General features: G+C 39.9%; 1 long non-coding RNA gene across 2 annotated transcripts; it reads right to left on the minus strand.

Moving 5' to 3' along the window:
* Nucleotides 1–9371: 9371 nt before the first annotated feature.
* Nucleotides 9372–11212, minus strand: LOC136521371 (uncharacterized). 2 transcript variants are annotated; one of them, XR_010775532.1, is made up of 4 exons: nucleotides 10829–11212; nucleotides 10395–10658; nucleotides 10090–10190; nucleotides 9372–9605 (listed from the first exon to the last, which is right to left on the minus strand). It is a non-coding gene; the product is annotated as an uncharacterized lncRNA (long non-coding RNA). The 2 variants fall into 2 exon arrangements; XR_010775531.1 differs by having other exon boundaries at nucleotides 9372–10190.
* Between the last annotated feature and the right edge of the window lie 213 nt (nucleotides 11213–11425).

The following is an 11425-nucleotide window of genomic DNA, read 5'->3' on the forward strand; positions in this document are numbered from 1 at the left end:
CACATACACATGGTGGTGTGCACTTGGTGGTGTTGGCACATTTACAAAGGAGATGAAGTTGGAGTTGATGTGGATCAACTCGGCGATGGAACGGAGGCGAGAAAGGTTTAAAACTCCACCGGTGGAGTGTCCGCTCATAGAGTGCAGAAGTCCGATGGTGCCATCGGCGCCCTATATAGAAAGGACAGGGTCTCACAGAGTGGACCGGACGCTAGTCACGTGGTGACCGAACGCTGGGGTCCTGCGTCCGATCAATGGCAGCAGAGAGCACGCAGGAGTCGGTCTTCGACCGGATGCTGGCACTGAAAGTGACCAGATGCTGGCATAGTGCATCTGGTCAGGCTGACATATGGTGATGTAGGCAATGCAGAGAAGTTGGAGAAGGACTGGAAGATGATGCTGCTTTCGATCGTGGCCGACCGGACACGTCCAGTCGCAACTGGAACCTTACTGGAAATGACCGGATGCTAGGGTCCTACGTCCGGTCACTTTGAGGAGCTATTGAAAGGTCCTTGTGTGGTTTTGGTAATTGAGTGACAACCCTAGGTGGACTAATTGTGTTTATGTGAGATACACAGGTGATTAGTCCATAAGTACATGTGTGTGAGCAATATATGCCATGAAGGTGAAAATGGTTTGGATATGTTGCAAAGCTCACACATGTGATAATAAAGGAGCTTATTGCACATGAGACATGACACTGAGTCATGTGATCAAGGTGGAGAAGATCAAGACAAGACTTGGCTTGATGGACCGGTTGCAAGCGTGAAGGGCAAGTCGGAGGCTTTGGAGCGATGGACCGCGCGGCGGTGAAGCTTGAGCAAGACTTGGCGCCGATGGATGAAGGCAATGGTGAAAAGAAAGTGAAGTCAAGATCAATGAACCAATATGATCACATGATGATATGAAGTGGATCATATCATTGTTGATCATGTTGGTGCATGTGTTGCATTGACATTGGAGGAGATGGAATGAAATGCGCAAGGCAAAGGTACAACCTAGGGCATTTCATTTCACCGGTCATAGGTGTGTAGAGAAGTTGATGACCGGGTTTAGGATAGATGGCCATACTATCAAGAGGGGCAAACTTGTTTGTATATCGGTCATCTAGTGCCACTCGAGTGATCTAATTTTGCATCATCGCTAGGATCGAGTGGCGTGGAAAGTTGAGTGGCTAATCCTTTTGAAAATGTTTGTGAAAAGCTAACACACATACACATGGTGATGCACACTTGGTGGTGTTGGCACATTTGCAAAGGAGAAGTTAGAGTTGTCGTGAATCAACTTAGAGAAGAGAAAAAGGTTTTTCGGTGTACTCCGAACTATAGGATGGTCCTTGGATTGGAATACTATTTTGATCCATTGTGATTTGGATCCATTATTCATGTGGGATGTGTAGCCCTCTGAGTAAGCTTTCCAAAATGTCCAAGATCATCGAAATCGGAGTTCAGAGCTAAGAGTTATAGCCGTTTTAGCGTTGAAAGGTCTCTCACCGGACGCTGGCGCAAAAAACGACCGGACACTAGGGTCCAGCATCCGGTCAGCACCTGCGAGTCCAGTCACAGCATCCGATCAGTGTTTTTAGCGTGTCTAGAAGCGACCAGGCACTAGGAGAGTCAGGTCAGTGATGACCGGACACGTCCGGTCGCTGAAAAACATCGCTGGAACCTCTTTGTAAGTGGCCGGACGCTGGGTTAGTATGCGCTTTGCCCAGTGAAGGGGTGACGGCTATTTTAGCCCTTGGGGCTATAAAAGGAGTGTGTGGCTGGCCTTGGGCTGGTTGCTTAGCACCCTCATGCCTATGTGGCTTGTGTAGGAGTGCTTGGATGCCCTCTAAGTCACTTGTGCATGCAAGAGTGCGAATCGATTGCGAGTGAGTGTGATTCTAGTGCGTTGCATTGTGAGATTGCATCGAGTGGCACTAGGTGATCGAGTTGCAAGCCAGTGGTGCTTGTTACTCTTGGAGGTTGCCACCTCCTAGACAGCTTGGTGGTGGTCTCCGTTGAAGCCCGCAAGAATCTTGTGCGGTGCTTCGGAGAAGAGCTTTGTGAGGGGCATTGTGCTCGCCCCGCGGAAGCTGTGAAGAGCAACTCTAGTTGAGCATGTCATTGAGCTTCCCTCACTTTCAGGGTAGGTTCTTGCAGTGCCCGACATGCAGGCTTAGCGGGTGATGCCAATTAGTCGTTGAACCACCAAGTGAGCGGTCGACACAACGGGGACGTAGCGTGTTGGTAAGCACGTGAACCTCGCTAGAAAATCACCGTGTCAACCTTGTTCTTCCCATTGGTTTGCAATCCCCTTACACAAGCTTGTGATTACTTTTATATACATTGTGCTTGTGTAGTTGCTCTTATAATTAGTTAGCTTGTGTAGCTCACTAGTTACCTTCTTGCTTGTGTAGCATAGAAGTAGCTCCCTTGTGTGGCTAATTTGGTTTGTGTAACCCTGTTAGTCACTTTGCTTAGTTTGTGTAGCTAAGTATTTACGCTCTCTAATTTAGCATTGGTTGCTTTGTTATTGAGCATTGCTAGTGAGCTTAGTTGGATTTATGCTTTTGCTTACTAGCATATGTAGGAGCTCCCTCATTGCTTGAAATACTAGTGTCATAGGTTTGTGTGACCTTGCTCCTAGAATTGGTTAGGTGAGCTCTAGTTAGCTCGGCACCTTTGTTGCTTAATTAGGATCTTTGCAAGGTGCTAGAGAATATAGATAGAGGGGTATAGTCTTAGCTAGACTGATAGTTTTAATTCCACACTTGTTTTGGTTAGCCGACACGATTAAGTTTTAGAAATGACTATTCACCCCCCCTCTAGTCGCCATCTCGACCCTTCAAGTGGTATCAGAGCGAGGTCTCTTATTTGTGGTCTTTATCGACTCGAGAGGATGGTGAACTTTGGGCTAGAAGTTATTTGGGACTCATATTTTTTATGGCACACACTATGCACGGTGGAAACATCATATGCTTGATCATTTCTATGAATTGGGTCCCAAGGCATGGTGGATCATTGTTGTTGGTTTTTCTCATGATGCTTTGGATAAGGACAACCTAACCCAAGCGCAAGAGGATTGCTTACAACTTGATCATCGTGCTCTTTATTATCTAATATGTGCTTTACATGATGATGTTTTTGGACGTGTGTGGGACTTGGAAAGTGCTCATGACATGTGGATGGCACTCCAAGCCTTCTATGGTGACTCCTCCACAAGTGATGATGGGAAATTCAAGAAGGAGGATGATCACAAGGTGGAGGCACATGAGTGTGTTCAGCATAATCACAATTTGATGATTGTGGAAGATTGCTCCACCTCATGGTCAAGTGATGATGATGATGATGATGATCGATCCACTACAAGTTCACTTGACAAGGTTGATGATGATGCCACAAGTGTTGCACATAAAGATTCTACCTCAAGCACACTTGGTCGTGATCTTGATGATGATGGTTCATGCTCAGGCCATGATTGTGATGCTACTACAAGCTCTTCTACATCACCACATTGTTTCATGTCACAAGGTGACACCAAGGTATCAAATGATAATGTGGTTGATCATGTTGATTCATATAATGAGCTTGTGAGTAGACTTGCTAGCATGACCATGTCTTTAGAAAATGAGAAAGCTAAAACAATGAAATTGGAAAATGAAAACTCATTTCTAAAGAACTCTTGTGAAGAACATAAGAAATTACTTGATGCTTTTAAATCTTCACATGATGAGCTAAAATTGAATCATGAGACACTACTTGCATCTCATGATGAATTATTAGAACAACATGCTTCTCTCATTAAAGTGTTTACAAAGAAACTTAAAAATAATGAGAGCTCATCACATGGATCAAATGATAAATTGTAAAATATTGCTAACCCTTGTGATGTAGGTAAGAAGCATGTATCCACCTCTTGTGATGATTTATTAGATATGCCATGCTCTTCACATATAGATTCTTGTTCTACTTCTATGTCTTGTGAGACTAACATTTTGAAGGAGAACATTGAGCTCAAAAGTGAAGTGAAGAAATTGAGCAACAAGTTAGAGAGGTGCTACAACTCAAAAGTCACCTTTAAGCACATGTGGAAGACTCAAAGAAACTATGGTGACAAGTGTGGCCTTGGCTTCAAGAAGAAGATGACAAAGGGCGAAAGAAAGAGAGAAAGAAAGATGAAGAAGCTACAACAAAGAAAGCTCTCTCATACCATGTGCTACCGATGTTATGAAGCGGGACACCTTGCAAATGGTTGCCCTAACATTGAGAAGCTCAAGAAGATAAAAGAAGAAGAGAGGCTCAAGCATATGAAGTGCTTCAAGTGCCGCACTTGAAGTCTTCTTACCTCAATGTGCCCAACCAAGCAATTAGTGAAGCAACTAGAAGAGCATCAACCAAAGACACAAGTTGAGCAAGAGAAGACATCCCAAGAGCAAATCAAGATAAACCATGAAAATGGTGATGATTTGATGATAAAGAAGAAGAAAACTAGAAGGGGGTGGAAAAGCAAGAGAAAGAGCAATGCGTCCAAGGATGAATCAAGATGCAAAGCAAATGAGCAAGAACAAAGAAGAGAAAATGGAGAAGATTGCTCACATGAGATGCTATAGTTGTGACACATTGGGCCACCTAGCTTTGGGTTGTCCAAATAAGCTTGAGAAGAAGGCTCAAGCAAATAAAGACAAGCAGGGCAATGAGAAGCACAACATGAGCAAAGAAGAAAAGGCTCAAGCAAAGAGAAAGTGCTACTCACACCGGGAAAAGGGACACATGGCACATTCATGTCCCCTAGATAACACTCCTAAGATTATTTCAATTGATGATGATTCTAGGCTTAGGAAGGATGGTAACAGTACCTCTATGGTTGCTATTGCAAAACATTCCGCTACTCATACTAAGGCTATGCCTAAGTATGTTGCTCCTAACTTGAGAGGACCCAAAATTATTTGGGTACCATCAAAAAGTGGATGATTGATTGTAGGTACCATTGGCATTGGAGACTTGATTCAATTAATTTCATATTGATCATCATATGTTGAGTCAAGATATGAAGCCTAGTGCACATCCAAACCCAATGCCAAGTGAAAATCGAGTGAAGTCCAAGTGCTATCAACATACAAGTGTCATATTCAAGTTGGGGTGATTTATTAGAATATTTGATGGCTTGAAAAAATATTTGAGTTGAAACTTGCTAATTGGATGATCATGAGCTAACCAAGGTATATCTCTTGTTGATCATTTTATTTGGATGCATATAAGTTGATTGAATTGGATAAATATGCAATGTTGCTTGCTATAAGTTGATTGAATGGATAATTGCTTAGTAATCAAGTTTGGATTGATTTGTGTTGGATAAATTCATGAGATGACATTTAGTAAGTGGATTGAATGGATTTATGTCTTATGAAAGTATTCAAACAAGTTGGTTTCAAGTTTGATTCATACTTGATGAAGTATAGCTCAAGTGATTGAAATCTGTCCTATATTAAAAATCTGAGCTAGCTGTGATCTTAGCCATGTTTGAGTGATCAAATCTTATTAGATTGGCATGAAAATTAGTGTACATGCTCTAGACTTATGTTATGAGATGCTGTAGAAATTTCATGAGAATTGGATAAGAGATGCCTCAGTTTTGGAGTAAAACTTGTCAGCTATAGTGCAACAGTTTTCAGCATATAGTAGTGGTGGAATAATTGAAATCTGATAGAAATATAGAAGTCAAATGAAGCTCAAATTTTTACAGCTGCTAGATAACTAAGTGAAGCACATCTCCACCAAATTTCGTGGTATTTAGATTTGTACTTTGGGAGATATGCTTATTTCTTTGAAGGGTACAGAATCTGCCAGAAAAGTGACAAATGTTAGATTGATCTAGAGTCACTTTGATTGAAAGGTCCTCAAATTGAAAACATGTTTAAGAGTAATTGAGGTACCTAAGTTGGTTTTGAGATGATCTAAAAGCATGACAATATATGAGTACAAGGCTATTTGATTGTGAAGTATAATTTGCACACTTTTGGTACTCAAGATGAAAATCAAGATCAAACTCGAGTTGAAGATGAAGTTTAAGTTCAAGTGATGATTGGAGATCATTTGGTAGAAAGAAAATGACTTAAACAAGTAGAAAGAAAAGGACTTAAAGAAGGAATCAAGATTACTCATCAAGTTAAGTCCATCACTTGGATTAATCAATCAAGTTATTTCAAGTGAGTATCAAGAATGGTTCTTGGAGAGAGGTCACTTCTCCCTAGTGTAGGGGCTTGCCGCCTATGTGTAGGTAAACTAAGTGTGGTACTTGGAAGGCTAACATGAAAGTGGTGATCCGAGGAATATTTGAGATGCTTAGTTGAAGCAATCAAAAGGGTTGATCAAGAAAAACAAGCAACACTCAAAACAGAGCTAGTCATGATATTTCAAGTAGTATTCTTAAATTGATGCTCTTACGTAAGTAAAGATGAAAAGAAGAAGCAAGCCAATCACAACAAGAAAGTACACTTGATCATAAGTGGTATTCATTTCATATGGGTGAAGAGTGAAATTCCAAATGGTGTCTATTGGTCTTCACCAAGCTTATAATTGGACTTCACATTGCTATTGGAGTAATGAATTAGAATCTATGTGACTATCCTCTACTTCAACATAGCAAAGGTATCATTATAATGTGCATGATCATTTCATCCCTTATTAGTATGCGGTTAGTGCATATAGTACATGCTTTATAGGATCATGCATAACAAATGAAATGTTTAAATTCATAGCCTACTACTATTGCTTGAATGATAAATTAATCTAGTGGTTAGTATATGAATTTATTCATGAGCTAGTAAAACCAATTACTTGACTTAATTTGGATTGCTAACAAGTGACAAGTACAACATTGGCAAGATAACCCTTGCAAGAGGTGTGAAGAAGCTTGTCATTGGTTCAAACCGGACTTGGAAGCTTAAGCAAATCAATTTAGTTCAAGTCAACCATAGAAGCTCATGATAGTGATAAGAGTATAAGCACAAGACAACAATGCAAATGGATATCTAGTTTGTTTGTTACAAGTGGTATCTAGACTCAAGTATTTTATCAAGAATCTATAAGTGATGTCTAGATCAACTCACGAGTGATATCCTATAAGTGGTACTCATGAAGATAGCAAATGTTCAAGAAATGGTTTTTATTGATAAATCCAATAAGTGGTTCCATACTAGAAGATTCTTTCAAGTGATATCACATCTACACATGGCATCAATCATGCAAGACGATGGTTCCACAAGTGATCCTCAACTTTAAGTGATCATCAAATGAAGAATGCATCCCTCACCCACAAGAGCTCAAGTGTATCAAATGGATGACCCATGCTATCATATAGGGGGAGGTGTCACACAAATTGATATCAAGATCAAAGATCCTATGTGTGGTATCTCAAGAAGCCATACACAAGATACAAGTGGTACAAGTTAAAAGTGATATCTTCAAGTGGTGTCATTCCAACAATCAAGTGATGTCCATCAAAAACACAAGATTCAAGCCTTAACCATCTACCCCAAATGCATACCTTTGCATCAATGAGAAGCACACCTTTTATGAAAATTGATGACAAAGGGGGAGAGATTGTACAAAGATATGAAAGCTTTGGGAGAAATTAAAACAAAGAAGTAGAGGTTAGACATGGACATGGACAAAGAGGGAGCAACATTGAAGAAAAGAGATGGATCAAAATTCTTGGACAAGAGAAGCACACAAATAGGGGGAGCAAGCTCATGAACTTTGATTGATTGCATTTGATATGTGCATATTCATGTGCTTGCTTGCATTGCATAAGTTCTTAAATTCAATATGCATGCTTGTGTGAAGTATGCTAGTTGTAGAATTTGATTGATGAAATAAAAACTAGCATGAATAGGATGATAGCTAGACACTTGGTATGTTTTTCAAGTAATGCTAGTACCTTGGTTTTAATGTTGATCTCACGAGGTATCTAGTGATTTTATTTTTAAGTGATATCTAGCTAACCATGGTGCTAAGGATGAACTTAAAGGTGCAACTCCGATTGGTATCACGCTTCAAAGGTTTACTCTATACACCTTAGCATTATTTAGTAGTAATTACTCCCATAATTTCAATCTATGCATATGTGCGAGCTTCAAAACAAACACTCTAGCACATATGTAGGGGGAGCTAATACTACCATTTCGGGTTTGTGGTACTTGTCCAAAATCATTTACATATGGTAAAATTGCTTGGGCAAGTAACATAAATCCAAAAGAGCTTAATTTCCATATCTTTGTAGAGTTGTCATCAATTACCAAAAAGAGAGAGATTGAAAGGTCCTTGTGTGGTTTTGGTAATTGAGTGACAATCCTAGGTGGACTAATTGTGTTTATGTGAGATACACAGGTAATTAGTCCATAAGTATATGTGTGTGAGCAATATATGCCGTGAAGGTGAAAATGGTTTGGAGATGTTGCAAAGCTCACACATATGATGATGAAGGAGCTTATTGCACATGAGACATGGCATTGAGTCATGTGATCAAGGTGGGGAAGATCAAGACAAGACTTGGCTTGATGGACCGGTTGCAAGCGTGAAGGGCAAGTCAGAGGCTTTGGAGCGATGGACCACATGGCGGTGAAGCTTGAGCAAGACTTGGTGCCGATAGACGAAGGCAACGATGAAAAGCAAGTGAAGTCAAGATCGATGAACCAATATGATCACATGATGATATGAAGTGGATCATATCATTGTTGATCATGTTGGTGCATGTGTTGCATCAACATTGGAGGAGATGGAATGAAATATGCAAGGCAAAGGTATAACCTAAGGCATTTCATTTCACCGGTCATAGGTGTATAGAGAAGTTGATGACCGGGTTTAGGATAGATGGTCATACTATCAAGAGGGGCAAACTTGTTTGCATATCAGTCATCTAGTGCCACTCGAGTGATCTAACTTTGCATCATCGCTAGGATCGAGTGACGTGGCAAGTTGAGTGGCTCATCCTTTGGAAAATATTTGTGAAAAGCTAACACGCATACACATGGTGGTGTTGGCACATTTACAAAGGAGAAGTTAGAGTTGTCGTGAATCAACTTAGAGAAGAGAAAAATGTTTTTCGATGTACTCCGAACTATAAGATGGTCCTTAGATTAGAATACTATTATGATCCATTGTGATTTAGATCAAGTATGTATGTGGGATATGTAGCCCTCTAAGTAAGCTTTCCAAAATATCCAAAATCAGATATAGTTAGATAAAGAAACGCTTAGATCCGTTGGAAGTATCAGAACCGAACACTTTCTACACAATTTGTGCCTTCTTATATTGTCATACTGTTTATGCAAATAATCATACAGGACAATTGACGTTAACATCATCAAAAGAAATATTGAACGATAATTAAAAAATCAATTCATTGCTTTATTAATATGATTTCCACTATATTACAGAAGAAGATATCTCATACATATCTCATTTACAGAGGAGAATATACATCAGAATAAATAAATAAAGTTCTAGAAACACTAAGATATGGTAACCACAAATCTAGCTCCCGGTATCAAGCTTCCAAAATTGTGTCTTCTTGCCTTAACTGCTATCCAAATATAAGAAATATTCAACTGACATTTCGACCTGCAATGAATTACTGAGTGAGGAAGACATATTCGGAGTAATGAAACTTAAGTCCTTTTAAGACAGTTCATCGGTCAATTATATCTGTATTCTTAGACTAGGAAAAAACTGAAATCAACAGGTAATATAGAGTTGGGAGCATAGCTTCATTTTGCGATGATGCTAGAACAACCGAGATGGTGATATTGGACTATAGAGATTATACATTCAAGCAGAGCTGATTCTGTATTCCAGCAACAATTACAGGTTATGTACTACCAAGTAGGGATTAGAACTTTTTGGAATATAATGGAAAGAATGTAAGGCCCTGTTTAGATCCCACCCAAAGTCCAAAATTTTTCAAGATTCCCCGTCACATCAAATCTTGTGGCACATGCATGGAGCATTAAATGTAGGTAAAAAGAATAACTAATTGCACAATTTGCCCGTAATTGACGAGACGAATCTTTTAAACCTAAATAGTCCATAATTGAACAATTTTTACCAAATACAAACTCCATTATAGCTTGCGTCTATATGCCAGACAAATGTCAGAACCTGTGGAGCAGAGAACTCTGAACTGGGGTGGGGTGTTCATGGAAGAACCTGTAAGCATAAAAAATGGAGCTGAGAAATAATCTATTTACAAATTCGTTTTGCTATTCAGTTAAGTAGTCTGCTAGTACTTGTAACATCTCTGGTCTCTATATTTTTCATGAACCTTTGCGGAAAGTATATATTATAAACCATGTACATTGTGGATAAAATGAGATGTATTATTCAATTTTTTTCCTAGAACACAAAATTTACCTTTGCTGTAATTAGGTGATTTGGAAAATATGCATACAGTGCAAAAGTTCAGAAGATCCATTCCTTATTTCCATGAATCCAAAGGTTCAGAAGATCCGTGCCCCTTCTTTCCATGAGTTCAGCAACTGTAGGAAGACCCACATCTAGGAGAAAACAACATTTAATTATGAATCAACCGAAGAAATCATCAAATACAGACACTAGATCCATCCCACTGCAAGGGTACCGTGACAACCAAACCTCCATGGCTCCATCCATACGTCACTGAAAAACAGGAAATATTAACGAAAATTTAAAACAAACAAAGAGGGGATCAAGTCAAATTGAATGGATCGGTTACTCCTAAACAGGTAGCCTCTAGGTAGGATCATGGAAATATCAAAACCACTAATTAATCCAGACCACATCCAAATGAGGACAGGAGGACAAAATACCTAAGATACGGCACCATCAATTTGAGGGGTGTAGTTGTGTTGCCTTCAGATCTGAGCACGACCTTCTACCTGATTTGAAGAATTCGCCACCAGATGTAATGCCATCAACAAAACTCGATGTATTCCTGATGTCGTGGAGGCCGGGGCTTCAATCTCCTTCAGATCTCATCACGAAATCTTCAGATTTCATCACGAAATTCCCCCAAATTCGCTGGTACCTAACCTAATCAAGCAGCTGTGAGAGGAAGATGGACACCGAGCAGGGAGAGAGATCACCAACCGGAGGAACAAATTCGGTAGGGGGAGATGCCCTAGGCGCCTCTATGCAGAAGTTGCATCAGGCCTCGTGGATCGGTGGGGAATGAGGGAAACGATGGGCACGTAGCAACCTCCGTGGTGGGGTGCGGGGTGACCTTTATGGTATGGAATGACAGCAACACATCGTAGGGTTCGGCTTATCACATATTCAGTTTATTTGTTTGTTTTTTTAATTAAAATTATTTTTTTATAATAATTTAGTTAGAACAGTGTTTTTAGCCAGTTTCAGTCAAGATTCAGACCAACGAATATTTCGTTGCAGGAGTTGGTGTTGCACTA

The sequence above is a fragment of the Miscanthus floridulus genome, chromosome 18, assembly GCF_019320115.1.
Source record: "Miscanthus floridulus cultivar M001 chromosome 18, ASM1932011v1, whole genome shotgun sequence".
Taxonomy (NCBI): domain Eukaryota; kingdom Viridiplantae; phylum Streptophyta; class Magnoliopsida; order Poales; family Poaceae; genus Miscanthus; species Miscanthus floridulus.